The 15,479-nt window shown below is 43.9% G+C and overlaps 1 non-coding gene across 1 annotated transcript; it reads right to left on the bottom strand.

The window, feature by feature from the left end:
- Positions 1-13,585: 13,585 nt before the first annotated feature.
- On the bottom strand, positions 13,586-13,746 carry LOC111762311 (U1 spliceosomal RNA). Its single transcript, XR_002795450.1, has one exon. It is a non-coding gene; the product is annotated as a U1 spliceosomal RNA (small nuclear RNA).
- Positions 13,747-15,479: the final 1,733 nt, after the last annotated feature.

Here is a 15,479-nt window from a genome sequence, read left to right as displayed (position 1 = left end):
ATAATCATCAGAAAAAGGTTATTTTCTCAAAAGCATTTTAAATCTATGTAGCCATTAAGATTTTAGGTATAATGACATTACATGAAGTTGGAGAATAGTTATAGCCATATTTATAGAGCATCATCTGGAATTAAGTTATACATAAGCAAATTTTCCATGTAACAAGGTTATCTGTTCAAGCACTGGTTTTTTAAATGTGTTTTTCCCTATTTTCTGTATTTATAATTCAAAAATATTTGTTTACCTGCTGTCTTAAGCAAGCAATGATTTTTCTTGATGAGTACACGAATGTCTTTGGGAACAGTTACTACATTTAGGGCTTTTTTTTTTTTTTCCTTTACTCAGAAGATCATACCCCCAAGATTACTGGGAGTTTTTAATTCGAAGATCAGATTTTCAAAATATTTCCATCTCCTGCTCTCTGTCAGGTTACCAGCAGTCCTAATCTCTTCTTAGAATTGTCCAATTTAAATGTCCTCTGGCCTGAGCAAATAAATGACCAGTGTTCTTAGAAAAGTGGCAAAAAAAAAAATGTAAAGCTAAATCAGGAAAGTACACAAGTTTCTGTGTGTAGAATTTGGTACATCTCTTTTAGCTTCTCAGACCTCTTATTTTGCCAGCTTCTGTGTCCTTGACTATACTTTATAAAGACAGAGATGTTACCAGAGAAGTGATTTCCAGATAAGATGCAAGGTAATAGTGATTTCCTGACCAACTTAAAGAAAACTGATAAAAGAATGAATTCAGAGCAAACTAATCAAAACCCAAACCTCAGCCTGGTTTCAGGTAGGTCTTTGAATCAGAGTTCTTGAATTGCAGTGGCCACACGGAAGGAGTGGTCTGCGCTAAGCTCTGCCAAGCATGTTCCCTAGACCAGCCTCAGCATCCCTTGGGAGCCTGATGAACATCTAACAAGATGACTCTGAGGCCACCCTGAACTGCGGATGCAGAACCTGCACCCAAGACCCCTGGGGTGAACCCAACGCACGGGAACATTTATTCACATATCCCACACCCCATGCTCTTAAAGTTTATTCCACCAAAAGCATTGATCCAGCAGCTTTTTGTGGCACTTTTCTCCAGTTTGAAAATTAATTCCTTTGGAAACAATAGACATAAATCGTTCCAAATTGTTGCTTCTCCCTTTGTCTGCAATATGATGTTAGATACCAGGATGGGAGGGGGACAGGATGGAAATGTAAAACTTACATATAGTGTCTCTTACACATGAAGAGCTCATTGACTATTGTTCTGAGGCTTCAAGGGTATTTTACTTTTTGGAGTTACATAAAATTTGTTAAAGTTCTGACAATCTGTTGCAATATGATTGAAAATACACAACACACACATATTACCATCATCATAAAAATAGAGGTACAATCATGGTTTGAAATCTCTTTCAGTAAAATCTCACTTGAAAATTGATTTGGCAATCACAGTTGAAAAGAAAGTATCTAGTTGACTTGCCAAATTTTCGTTTTCATTCCATTTGTGCATTTACCCTAACAAATATTTTTCAGGAGGCTGATAAGCATAAGGCAATGTGGTTGGCACTGTGCAAGAAGCAAAGATGAATCTTAAGTAGTCCCTGGTGTCAGATTACTCTCAGCTAATTAAAAAAATAAAGTAAGTATAATATAATCAAGGAAGAAACTGCTAAGTGCTATTAAAGTTTATCAGTTAAGTTGTTTTAGGTACAAGAACCTCATTCTGGGTAGCAAGCAAAAACTGAGTTTTTTTGAAGGATACTGGGTATATATGACTCAGGATAGGCTAGGTGATGGTGCTATAACAAACATGCCCCAAGTCTTTATTTTTAGGTCATGCTCCATGTTCCAGGAGGGTCAGCAGGAGGTTCTGCTCTATGTAGTCAGTTGTGGACTCAGGCAAATGGAGGTTCCGCCATCTGGTAGCTGTACCATTGAAGACATACAGCTTCCTCAGTAACCACGGCAGAAGGAAGAGAGAGACCAGAAGTTTGCACAGGGGTTTTTTGCTCCCTCAGCCTGCAAGTGATGTGTGCCACTTCCATTCTTATTTAATCAGTCAAAACTCAGGACGTGGTCCACCCAAACCGCCAGGGGACTGGAAAGAGTAAAGGAGCAAATGGAATCATCTGAGAGCGACTGTCATGGTTACAGGGAATTTCATTGGAAATGCTGAAGAATCAGATCTCAGAAAGAGCATGGATCAGAGCAGCTTGTGGGACCGCACCAGCAGGAGCAAATGGCAGGCTGGGCAGGCTGTCACCCATTTTCAGGTCTCCTGTCAGGCCTCAGGATTTCTGTTGGCAGGAGAGAGCAGCTGATTGGCTCAGTCCAGGTTTTGTTTCCCAGCCCAGAGGCAGAGGTAACCAGACAACTTGATTGACAGTTCCACCAAAAGTGTCCAAAGGCGGCAGGGATAATTCATCAAAACAAAATCAGTATGCTGTTACCAGGAGAAAGACAGGATGAATAGAGAGTGGGCAAAACCACACACCTGCTCCAGAGCTGGTCAAGATGAAGTATTCAGAGTTGACATAATCAAGAAGGTTTGATAGAAGAGGTGGCATTCAAGATAAGCCATGAAGGATGGGATAAATCTGATGAAGAAGAAAGCTAATGTAGGTTGAGGGGGCAGAGTAAGTAAAGGTGTGGATGGGGAAGAGCAGCAGTCATTTGCAAGAAGGAATAATTGATTTGACTAGAAGTGATTTTTAATTACATTTTCACCCCTCCTATGCAGCTTGTCTCTGCTTTGCCTGGTGTTGGCTCAGAGCACTAGTGAGAGGGGGCAGTTTGGAACAGTTCAGACATCAGAGGTTTGCAGCCTTGGTCCTCTCCATTGGTTGAGAGCCTCAGACCTCCTCCTTGTGGCTAGCTTATAAAATTCCTCAAAGCATGGTGATCTCAGGGCAGTTGGATTTTTTTTTTTAAGTATGGAGTCTTAGAGCTCCTGAGAGTGTAAAAGCAGAATCTGCCAAGACTTCTTAAGGCAAGGGCCCAGAATTGGCATGGCATAATTTCCTTTGTATGCTATTAGTTAAGACATATCACAGGAGTATGCAGATTTGGTGTGGGGGAAGGGCTGCTCAAGAATGTAGATCCAGGGAAACAAAGTCAATTTGGGTCCATCTTTTGAGATTGGCTATCATGAAGGTGGTACCTCGACGTAGACTTCCTACTCCCAAACTCCAGCATAAGGTCTGTGATGAGAACTGGGTAATGTTGGAGGAAGGGTAAGTTGGGGGTAGCATATTGTACAACTGTGAAATGCCAGTGTAAAGAATTTAAATGATAGTGGTGGGGGTGGGGTGGGCAGGTGGGGAAGAGGGGATGAGCAGAAGGTCTTCTAGACTCCCCACACATGTCTTATTGGCCAGAACTAATCACATGGTTGCCACTCACTGCAAAGGAGTCTGGGAAAGTGAGAATTTGGCAAAGGGGAACAGGATTGCCATTACTGGTTTAAGCCATTCATGATTCACTCTCCAGGTGTCAACCACTGCAGCCTGAATGAAGTGGGAGGGGAAAAAGGGCTACGTTCATATAGGGTAGCCTGTATACAGTGGCTGCCACAAGTTGCAAAGAGCAGGGAAACCAGTTGGGGGCTATTAGTCCAAATGAGAGAGAGGTAAGGCCTGGCCCTGGAAAGAAACAGTGGGGAGGGGGAGCTACACCAGATCTGAGAATGAATGTAGGAGTGCAATGGAAAGAACATAGTGGCTCATGGCCACCTTTCATGGAAGAGGATAGGAAAGACAGAGACAGAGAAAGACAAAGGGACACACACATAGAAGTCAAGGGTGACCACGTCATTTCCCGCTTGCCTAATTGGATGATGACACACATTAATTGAGACTGAGAAGACAAAAGGACATGTCAGTCTAGAAAAAGACAGTGACTCCGTCCTTAGGCATCTTGAGTTTGAGGGGCCTGAGAGATAGCTAGTGGAGCATGTCCATCAAGTATGTGTCATTACATGCTGGCACATGGAGAAAAGTCAGAACTTGATAGAGCGGCTAGAATTATTGACACAAAGCTCTAGTTAAAATCATGCTATCAAATGATGTCTGCACTGTGTAGGGTCTGGACGAATTTGCATCCCACCACTCACAGAGGTTCCTTCTAGGAAGAAGGACTGGGAAAATGTGGGGCAAACATTGGAAAAGACCCAATGTCACCGACTTTGCATACATATGCATTGTTGATGTTCTGATACTGATCACGTATACAGTACAGGAGAAAGAAGGAGAACGCCAGGGGCAACAGAAGAGGACATGGTGGATGATGACATTTAGACTGCTGGATGAAAAGTATAAGAAACAAGTGATTAGAAAAGTCGGGAAAAAACAGAAGCGGCAGTACCAGATCTTGCAAATCAGTGAAAGAGACCATTTCACAAAGAATGAGCAGCTGTAGTTAGAGGAGACTGGAAGATAACTGGTAAGAGAAGGCCTTTTGTGTTTGGTGATTCTGTCATCGTTGACCCAGAAAAGTGCAGTTGTCATCATGTGGTCTGGGAAGAGAGGCTACTAGAAGGGCAAATCAGAGGGTAGGCAATGTACCATAGTCACATGACTTGCAGACACCTCTTTAAAGAAGAGCAGTGACATATAGAGAGAGGCAGCTCGAGAAAGCGGTGAGACAAAGAGATGCTGTTTCTTGGTTACATGAGACAAATCATACACTTAACATATATCCTGCTGCTCCTTACTTTTTAGCTTGTTTTTGACCTGCCATGGGACCACCAAACCAGGAAGTGTCAGGTACCACCTCCACCTATACAAAATGCACACCAGCTATTCCTGCAACATCCTGCACCACCCTGGGACCGGTAGTTGTTGTGGTAAAAATATGTCTTTCCCACGAAATTTTTTCTAGCCACAGAATTAACCAGAAACAAGAGAAACATTAGCCCCCACTCTCGTTTTTTCAGCAACACAGAAACAGATTCTAATACAAGAGAGTAAGTAATATATCCAAACTAAGTTAGAAATATGGATGGAACAAGGTTATATGATTTGTAATGTTTTCTCTGCCAACCAGCTGCAGACTGGAGTCAAGGTTACAATTTAGAATGTGGGATGGCCCAGATTAAATGAACAATTCTGAGCGATAGAACTAAGCAGAAATACAGGCCAGGGACTTTTGGATTATTCACTTATGAATGCTTCCTCTCTGCCTGTCTGCTTTCTCTTTCTTTTGCACTTTCTTTTTCCATGCGTTCACCATCTTTCCTATAGACAAATGGCAGAACTGCCCATGAGGCCAACGGCATGGACCAGTGGACCCAGAAGTGGATCCATCTATGACCTCAGTTGGCAGCCAGCTCTTGTGCTAGCATGACTCTGGGTGGGAGCTAGGGACTGGGGACTGGGGAGGGTGGCCAGAGGGAGGGGCAGGAAGGAAGGAAGCTCATAGAAAGCACACTTACCTGGTCTTTCAACAGTTACTGAGTGTGAATTTGTATAATAAGGTATTCAAAGAGACGCTTTCAGCTCATAGTACCAGAAGGCCCAACTAAAAGTGGCCTTCCTAATAAGGACATTTCAGATCTAATTTAACAAATGGTCAAGGTAGGAGTTTTCAGGGTTGAGGCAGCACCGCAAATGTCATAAAGGCCCCTGACTCTTCTAATTTTCTGCTCTGACATCTTCAGCAGGTTGACTTTCATGCTTATCCCTGCCCTCATGGCCATATTATGGCTGCCACAGCTCCAATCATCACCTCCCTCCATCACAATGTCCAAAAGTCTCTGTTTCTCTCTCTTTTTACCAGAGAGGAAAATCTTTCCTAGAACCCTCTGCATACTTTCCTTCATGTCCTTTTGCTCAGTATTGAGATATAGCTACAAGGGAGGTTGGGATGGTGAGTGGCTTGCATTTTCAGTCCCTGTAATAGACAAAGAGAGCTGGGAATGACTGTTGGGTAGGCAACCCACTGCAAGCGAAAAATAATGAGAATGAAAAGTAATGTTAGTAGCTAACCTTTATTGACTGATTACTGCGTGCTAGGCACTGTAGTAAGCAGTTAACATGCATCACCTTGGGTCATCCCAACTGCTATTATTGCTATCCCCATTTTACAGGCAGGGAAACCGAGTCTCAGAGAGGTAAACTTGCCCTGATCACACAATTTGAAAACCCACTCTTGACCTTTTGGCATCCAACATCAGTGTGACGGTGCTTGACCTCAAAAGCCTCACTGTTCAGAGGAAGATCGAAATGGGGAAATAAATCATTGCAACATGGTGAGATAAGTGCTAATGGAAGTGAAAACGGTGAGTTAAGGAGAAAATCATCTGGCCTCAACCTCCCAAACTCCCTCCCCTAGGCAGGGAGGCCAACACTGCTGCCTCTAATTACCCTCCAGGGAGGAAGGGAATTGGAGGCAGGGCTTGGAAGAGATGGGCAGAAGCAGGGGCCTCTGGAAAGGGGAAGTTCCCCAAACTGGGTAGTGGGGTTGGGGTGTCTGGAAGTTGTGTGGTGATACCCTACTCAAAGCCTGTACCCCAGAACACGTGGCTCCCCAAGCACAACCAGTGACATCCGCCTTCCATGGGCCAGGCAGAACTGGGTAATAGTCAGTCAGTGCTGCCTTTTTCAGATCAGAGGACTTGCGCTAAGTGCCTGGACTGCGTATGACATCCCCCACCTGCCCCCTCCCCACACCACCCCCGCATCACCCTAGAGGCAAGAAGAGTCCAGCAACCGCAAAGAGTAATTCATTACACTCTGATGCATGAGGACTTGGCAACAGATTTAATTTAATTTGGAACAATAAATTTCTGTGGTATTTCTTAACATCCAGAGAGAAAGACAGCCTGACTTAGAGGGGCAGGCACGGATCTTGGAAATGCAGAAAAAGGAACCACTGGCTCTGTTATAAAGAGAAGGGATCCAGGAAAGGCTCCACAGAGAAGGTACAGTTTAAGCAGGGTACTGACAGATGATTAGGAGTTTACTGGAAACCAAGAGAAGATGTGCAAAGGTATGAAGGCCATTGCTCTTCCAGGGACATGTGAGTATTCTGAGTACTGGTCAGGAGAAGAGACCAGCAAAGAAGACATGAGGGTTTTATCTCAAGTTCCAGGACCTTGAGTAGGTAAAACTCAGAAATTAGTCTGGGCGAATGGTTTGCAAACTCGCACTTTTCCGTAGCAGAACATTTTCTTATTCATGAATCCCTTTGTACATTGAATTGCCGGGGACCCCAATATATTAAGCAAATGTCGTAGGAATACATGTTCCACCTACCACAATTCTCTTGAATGCAGGAAACATCTCAGGGTTTGACTTTCCTAAATTAAGTTGAGCCTGACCCTGGGCACCCAGCGATAAGGTGGTGGGAAAGTTAATCCCTGTCATTGTGGGGGGACCCTCCCCTCGTGCAGAGTGTGCAGTGAAACGCCAGGCGCCTCCTGCAGTTCAGAACTCCAGGTCTGAGTAGCGTTCCCCTCTGTGGGTGGTCATGGTTTGTTGGGGGACAGCTCGTGGTTTCTCTTTTTTTGGCAACTATGAATAAAGTCATGATAAACATTGGCAGACAGATTTTCATATGAACATAAGTTTTCATTTCTCTAGGGTTAATGCCTAGGAGTGGGAAGCTGGGTTGTATAGTAAAATGTGTGTTTTACTTTATGAGAAACGAACAAACTGTTTTCCAGATGTACCACTTTACATTCCCACCAGAGATGTATGACAATTCCAGCTGTTTCCATGCTCGCCCATCACTTGGGATTGTTAGAACTTTTTACATTTCATTTTGGCCACTCTAATAGTGATATCTCATTGGAATTCTAATTTGCATTTCCCTAATGACTAATGATGTTGAACATCTTTTCTTGAGTTTAATTGAGATACATATATTTTTTTGGTGAAACATCTGTTCGTCTTTTGCCCATTTTTTAAAAATTGAGATGTTTCTTTTCTTGTTATGGAGTTTTGAGGGTTTTTATAGATTCTGGATAAAAGTCCTTTATCAGATATATACTTGCAAATATTTTCTCACAACCTATGGCTTGTCTTCTAATTCTCTTAAAAGTGTCTGTCAAACTACAAAAATTTCTAGTTTTGTTGAAGTCCAATTCAGCAGTTTTTCTATTTACGGAGAATGGTTTTGGTGCTGTCTGTACATTAACATTCTTATGTTAATGCTTGACTGAGATGTAATTCACACGGTATTCAATTGATCCCTCTAAAGTGTCCAATTCAATGGTTTTTAGTATAGGACAGCTTTGTGCCACCTTCACCACAATCAATTTTAGAACATTTTCATTATCCCAAAAAGAAACCACACACCCCCTTAACCACCACCCCCTTCCTTCCCATCCTCCCACATGGGCCCAGGCAACCACCATTCTCAGCTCTGTCTCCATAGATTTCCTATTCTGGACATTTCGTATAAATGGAATAATACACTACGTGGCCCTCTGTGCCTGGCTTCTTTCACTTAGCAAAATGCTTTCAAGGTTCATCTATGCTGTAGCCTGTATCAGTACTTCATTTCATTTTATTGCCACGTACTCCTTCGTATGGATATGCATATTTTGTTTATCCCTTATCCATTGATGGGCATTTCAGTTGTTTTTACATTGGGGCTGAATAACATGAATAACACTGCTGTGAACATTGGTGTTCAAGTTTTTGCATAGACATAAGTTTTCATTTCTCTTGGGTATATACCCAGAAGCGGCACTGCTGGGTCACACAGTCGCTCTGTGTTTAATCATTTGAGGAACAGCCAGGCTATTTTCCAAAGCAGCGATAAGCAGTATGTAGAGTTCTGATTGCCCCACATCCTTGCCACCGCTTGTTATTATCTGTCTTTTTTATTATAGCCATCCCAGTGGGTGTGAGGTGGTGTCTCATTGTGGGTCTGACATCATTAGTTTGCAGGTGGATATCCAGCTGTCCGGGAATAGTTGTTGAAAAAGTACTCTTTCCCCCCTTGAAGTGTCTTAGCATACACAAACATTTATTATATTTGCTTTACCACATATCTTTCCATTCTTCTGGCTATCCACATGGACAGTGTCTTAAAGATATTAAAAATGTTCCCTTTAAAATTGTCTGTGCATCCTGCGGTGATGCCTGGGTTGAAACTCATGGAAAACTCTATTCTCTGAGTCACAATCGAGCATTTGTATTGATGAAGATGAAGGAGACTGCAGAAAATTACTTCGGGCATACAGCAAAAAGTGCTGTGATCACAGTCCCAGCTTATTTAATGACTCTCAGACGCCACTAAGGATGCCGGTCAGATATCTGGTCTCAACGGGCTTCGAGTGGTTAATGAACCCACAGCTGCTGCTCTAGCCTATGGCCAAGACAAATCAGAAGATAAAATCATTGCTGATATGATTTAAGTGGTGGAAGTTTCCATATTTCTAGCCTGTAAATTCAGAAAGGAGTGTTTGAGGTAAAATCCACCAATGGAGATACTTCCTTTGACCAGGCCTTGCTATAAGACATTGAGAAGAAATTCAAGAGGGAGGCAAGGGTTGATTTGACCAAAGACAACATGGCACTTCAAAGGGTCCAGGAAGCTGCTGAGAAGGCCAAGTGTGAACTCTCCTCATCTGTGCAGACTGACATCAACTCGCCATCTCTTACGATGGATGCTTCTGGACCCAAGCATTTGAACACGAAGGTGACCCAGGCTCAGTCTGAGGGGACTGCCACTGATCTAATCAGAAGGTCTATTGCCCCATGCCAAAAAGCCCAGCAAGATGCAGAAGTTGTCCAGAGTGACAAAGGAGAAGGAATTCTTGGTGGTGGTGGACCAGGACGCACAAGTTCAGCAGACAGCGTGGGACCCTTTGGCTGAGCCCCAAGTAAAGCCGTCAACCCTGATGAGGCTGCAGCCATTGGAGCTGCCATCCAGGGAGGCGTGTTGGCCGGTCATGTCACAGGTGTGCTGCTCTTAGATGTCACTTCCCTGTCTCTGGGCCTTGAGACTCTGGGAGGCATCTTCACTATATTTATTATCAGGAACACCATTATTCCAACAAAGAAGAGCCAGATGTTCTCTATAGCTGTTGATGGACAGACTCAAGTGAAGGTAAAGTGTGTTAAGGTGAGAGAGAGATGGCTGGAAACAACGATTTCTTGGACCATTTACTTTGATTGTAATCCCCCAGCCCCTCATGGAGTCCCTCAGACAGAAGTTACATTTGACGTTGATGCCAATGGGATCATCATGCTTCTGCACAGGATGTGAGCAGCAAATCATGATCCAATCTTCTGGTGGGGTAAGCAAAGGTGATATTGAGAATATGGTTTAAGGGAAGCAGACTTGGCCCAGTGGTTAGGGCATCCGTCTATCACATGGGAGGTCCGCGGTTCAAACCCTTGGCCTCCTTGACCCGTGTGAAGCTGGCCCACGTGCAGTGCTGATGCGTGCAAGGAGTGCCCTGCCACGCAGGGGTGTCCCCCGCATAGGGGAGCCCCACGCGCAAGGAGTGCGCCCCATGAGGAGAGCTGCCCAGCACAAAAGAAACTGCAGCCTGCCTAAGAATGGCGCCGCCAACACGGAGAGCTGACACAACAAGATGATGCAACAAAAGGAAACACAGATTCCCGTGCTGCTGACAACAACAGAAGTGGACATAAACGACGCAGCAAATAGACACAGAGAACAGACAACCAGGGAAGGGTGGGAAGGGGAGAGAAATAAATAAATCTTTAAAAACAAAAAAGAAAATATGGTTTAAAAGGCAGAGAAGTGTAATGAAAGACTGGTGAAAGAGAGAATGAGTTGAAGCAGTTACTATGGCAGAAGGAATTATTCATGACGCAGGAACTTAGATGGAAGAATTTAGAATCAAGTGCGCACAGATGAAAGCAACAAGCTAAGAGAAGAGGGAGCTCCTGACTTGAAAAGCTAGTGAAATAGGAGAAAACAGGCAAGCCTCCTTCCTATCACCATCACCTCAGAAAGTTCCCTGACATGCATTTATATTTTTGTATTCTTTTTTTTTTAAGATTTATTTATTTCTCTCCCCTTCTCCCCCCCCCCCCCACCCCAGTTGTCTGTTTTCTGTGTCTATTTGCTGCATCATCTTTGTCCGCTTCTGTTGTCAGCTGCATCATCTTTGTCCACTTCTGTTGTCAGTTTCTTTTGGTTGCGTCATCTTGCTGTGTCAGCTCTCCGTGTGTGGGGCACCATTCTTGGGCAGGCTGCACTTTCTTTCACACTGGGCGGCTCTCCTTGCGGGGCGCACTCCTTGTGCATGGGGCTCCCCTGCGCGGGGACACCCCTGCGTGGCAGGGCACTCCTTGCACGCATCAGCACTGCACATGGGATTTGTTTTTGACAAGAGCATGTACCCATGTAACCATCATCCCAATCAAATATTTCAAAATTGTAAATTCTACATTAGCATGTGTCTTGGGGTCCATATCCTCTTTTTGAGGGCCACATTTTTTTTATGACAACCAGCACATCTTACCAAAATTAATTTGCTGTGAAACAGCACTCACACCAAAAAGCAAATGGGTTTTAAGGAACAAATGTGCGGTGGGGAGGGGGGAAGCCTCAACGTTTAAATGTCACAATTTCAAATTTATCCTAAGGAGAACAACAAATGCACAAAGATAAATATTCATCAAGGATGTCCACTGCAGTGTTGTTCAGAATTAGGAAAAACTGGGAAACCATCTAAATTTTCACCTATAAGAGGTTGGTTAAATAGCCATACAGGGGAATTGTATGCAGCCAGTAAATGGGAGGGATTATCTATATCAGGGGTCAGCAAACTCCTCTAAAGGGCCAGAGAGTAAATATTTCCAGCTTTGCCAATCAGGTGGTCTCTGGGGCAATTGTTCAACTCTGCCCTTGTAGCATGAAAGCAGCCGTAGATAACAAGTAAAGCCATGGCTGTGGCTGTGTGCCAATAAAACTCTGTGGAAACTGAAATTCACATATCATGAAATATTTTTTTAACCATTTAAAAATGTAAAAATGGCTCTTTTCTTGCAGGCTGTACAAAAATGGGCAGTGGGCCAGATTTGGCTCACAGGCTATGGTTTGCTGATCCTTGATCTGCGTTAGTGGGCATGGAAAAATGTCCAGTTACTGGAATTTCATCCAACACTTACCACTTAGCTTGCACAGGGTGAGCCTCTTTATGTAAATGGTGTGTTTGTGTGTGTGCATTGCACACACACACAGAGATTCACCATTTCATGGGTGTTTTTCATTTAAATTTTTTTTTAATACTTTTCAGTATGGCTTCAATTTTCTAATTGAACATCGTATCCATTACTGCCACCAAAAGCCCTCAGTCACACGCAACAGCAAGCGTTCAGGGCTCACGCCGGGTGGCTGGCTGACTTGGCAGGGTTCTCACACGCCCAGGCATGGCTGCCTATTGGCTGACCAGGCCCGGCCTCATCTGGGACAACTGAGACGACTCTGTGCACAAGTCTATTGTCCGCCTGTGGCCAGCCTGGAGACATGCCCCTGACAATGCAGAAGTGCAAGAGCAAACGAGTGCATCACAGGAGCTCATTTCAGGTTTCTGCTCCCATCATACCTTCTAACACCCCGAAACAGTTCAGATGACTGAGCTCAGAGTCAAGCAAGAGGACGCTTTTTTAAAAAAAGATTTAATGAAGTATATCATTCATGCATGATTGTATATAAGCAATAAGTTGTATAGTAAAAGTTGTGAACTTACAAAATAAACACGCTTATCATCATACAGGGCTCTCACCACCAAAACCTTGCATTGTTGTGAAACTTTTGTTACAAACTATGAAAGAGCGTCATCAAAATAGTACTACTAGTATAGTCCATATCTTACATTTGGTGCATTTTTCCCTCAACCCACCCAATTATTAACACCCTGTATTAATATTATATATTTGTTAGAGTTCATGAAAAAACATTCTCATATTTGTTCTATTAACCACAGTCCATCATGCACTATTGAATTCCCTGTGTTATACAGTTCCATACTCTGTGCAGTCCATTCAAAGTGTATCCTCAGTGGCTCTCATTTTCATCACAGAATTGTACTATCTTTTCCTTAGTCAATTTTAGAACACTTTCATTACTCCGAAAGGAGAAATCCCATATCCCCTTTTACTCCCCTATTGTTCCTTAGAATTGTTCCTTAGAATTGACATAATATTGTCTTTGCCATTGCTGCAAAAATATTACCATACTGGGAAGCGGACTTGGCCCAATGGTTAGGGCGTCCGCCTACCACATGGGAGGTCCGCGGTTCAAATCCCGGGCCTCCTTGACCCATGTGGAGCTGGCCCATGCGCAGTGCTGATGTGCGCAAGGAGTGCCCTGCCAGGCAGGGGTGTCCCCCACGTAGGGGAGCCCCACGCACAAGCAGTGCGCCCCGTAAGGAGAGCTGCCCAGTGCGAAAGAAAGTGCAGCCTGCCCAAGAATGGGACCAGACACACAGAGAGCTGACACAACAAGATGACTTATATTCAGTTTCTTGAGATACTGCCAAATTGTCTTCCAAAGTGACTGCACCATTCTACATTCCCACCAACAGTGAAGGAGTATTCCTATTTCTCCACATTCTCTCCCCTACTTGTAGTTTGCTGGGGTTTTTTCTTGTTTTTGTTTTTTGTTTTAAGGGGCGAGCAGAAATGCAATCCCCCACTTCCACCAAATATGCAGTCAAGTTTCCCGCATTTGGGGAAACCACAGGGGTCAGCACATCGGGAGTGCACTGGACAAGCCTCGCCCTGGGAACCCCACCTAGGTGAGGGCATCTCCCCTGCTAGGTAGGTGTGTGCTGTTGTTTTTTAGAAACGACTATTCTCTAAGCTATGAAATGAGATCTCACAATAGTTTTGATGTGCATTTCCCTAATAACCAGTGATGTTGAGCATTTTTTCGTGTGCTTTTTGGCCATTTGTATTTGGAGAGGACACAGTTAAGTCACACAGCAAGGAGTGTGGATACAAGGGGGAGGAGGGCAGGTAAAGAATTGGGGCCATCATTGCATCTCCTACAAATATGCATTATCTTTATATTAGAAAAATCAGTAGAGCTAGTTTTAAGCAAGATGTCTGCCCACTCCCCAAACCCCAGATCCTCCAGGTAGTACAGGAGATGGAGGCCTGTGAGAGGCACCTGCTTCTAGCTCAGTAGCCGCAGTAAAAGTCCCAGAGGGTCTCATTGGCTCTGACTGGGCCACATGCCCATCTCTGACCTAATCACGAAGGCAGAGGAACTAGTGTTCTGATTGGCCAGACCTGAATCACCTGCACTTTTGGAGCCAATTCTACCAGATTTATATGGACTGAGAGGAATAAAGAGGATGTGACAGGAGATGGCTGGCTTAGGCTACATATCTCCAGAAACATAATCTCTCTTTTTGGCATTCATAAATAATCTCAAACTGCCACATAACCTATACTCTAGTTTACCTCTGAGAGTTTACTCTTTATTTTTGTTCATATTAGTGAGATCATACAATATCTGTCCTTTTGTGTCTGGCTTATTTCACTCAACATAATGTCCCCCAGGTTCATTGCTGCTGACGCAGCAAGATGATGCAACAAAAAGAGACACAGATTCCCGGTGCCACTGACAAGAATATAACAGACACAGAAGAACATACAATGAATGGACATAGAGAGCAGACAATGGGGGGCGCGGGGAGCAGGGAGGGAGGGAAATAAATAAATAAATAAATCTTTTTAAAAAACCACACATACCATATAATGGGTTGGCTTAAACAACAGGAACTTATTGACTCAAGGTATTCCTGCTAGAAGAAGTCCAAAATTCAGGTGTCAGCAAGACCATGATTTTTCCCAAAAGACTGTGGTGTTCTGGGGGCACCTACCAGCAATCCTTGGTCCTTGGTTTTCTATCACCTGGTAATGTGCATGGTGGTGTCTTCCGCTTTCCCTTCCCGGTTCTATTGACTTCCAATGCTTGCGTCCCTTGGCATTTATTTATTTATTTATTTCTCCCTACCCCCTGGTTGTTTGCACTTGCTGTGTCTGTTCATCTTCTTTGTTTCTTTAGGAGGCACCAGGAACCGAACCCGGGACCTCTAATGTGGGAGAGAGTTGTCTCATTGTTTAAGCTACCTCCCTTCTCTGCTTTGTCATGTCTCTCATTATGTTTTTTCCCCTGCATCTCTTACTGCGTCATCTTGTTGTGTCAGCTCGCAGCACCTGCCCATTGCGCCAGCTTGCTGTCCTGATTGTCCTCTTTAAGAGGCACTGGGAACCTCTGCTCCCTGCTTTGTTGTGTCTCTCATTATTATTTTCTTCTTGTGTCTCTTGTTGCATCATCTTGTTGTGTCAGCTTGCCACAGCTGCCCATTGCACCAGCTCGCTGTATTCTTTAGGAGGCACCGGGAACTGAACCACGGACCTCTCGTGTGGTAGGCAGGAGCCCAATCTCTTGAGCCACATCCACTTCCCTTCCCTTGGCTTTTTCCCTCCAGATCTGATTTTCATTTTGCTTTTAAAGAACTCCAATAATCTGGATTAAAGTCCAAAATGA

The sequence above is a fragment of the Dasypus novemcinctus genome, chromosome 23 (assembly GCF_030445035.2).
Source record: "Dasypus novemcinctus isolate mDasNov1 chromosome 23, mDasNov1.1.hap2, whole genome shotgun sequence".
Taxonomy (NCBI): Eukaryota; Metazoa; Chordata; class Mammalia; order Cingulata; family Dasypodidae; genus Dasypus; species Dasypus novemcinctus.
This window is presented reverse-complemented; position numbering and strand designations above follow the sequence as displayed.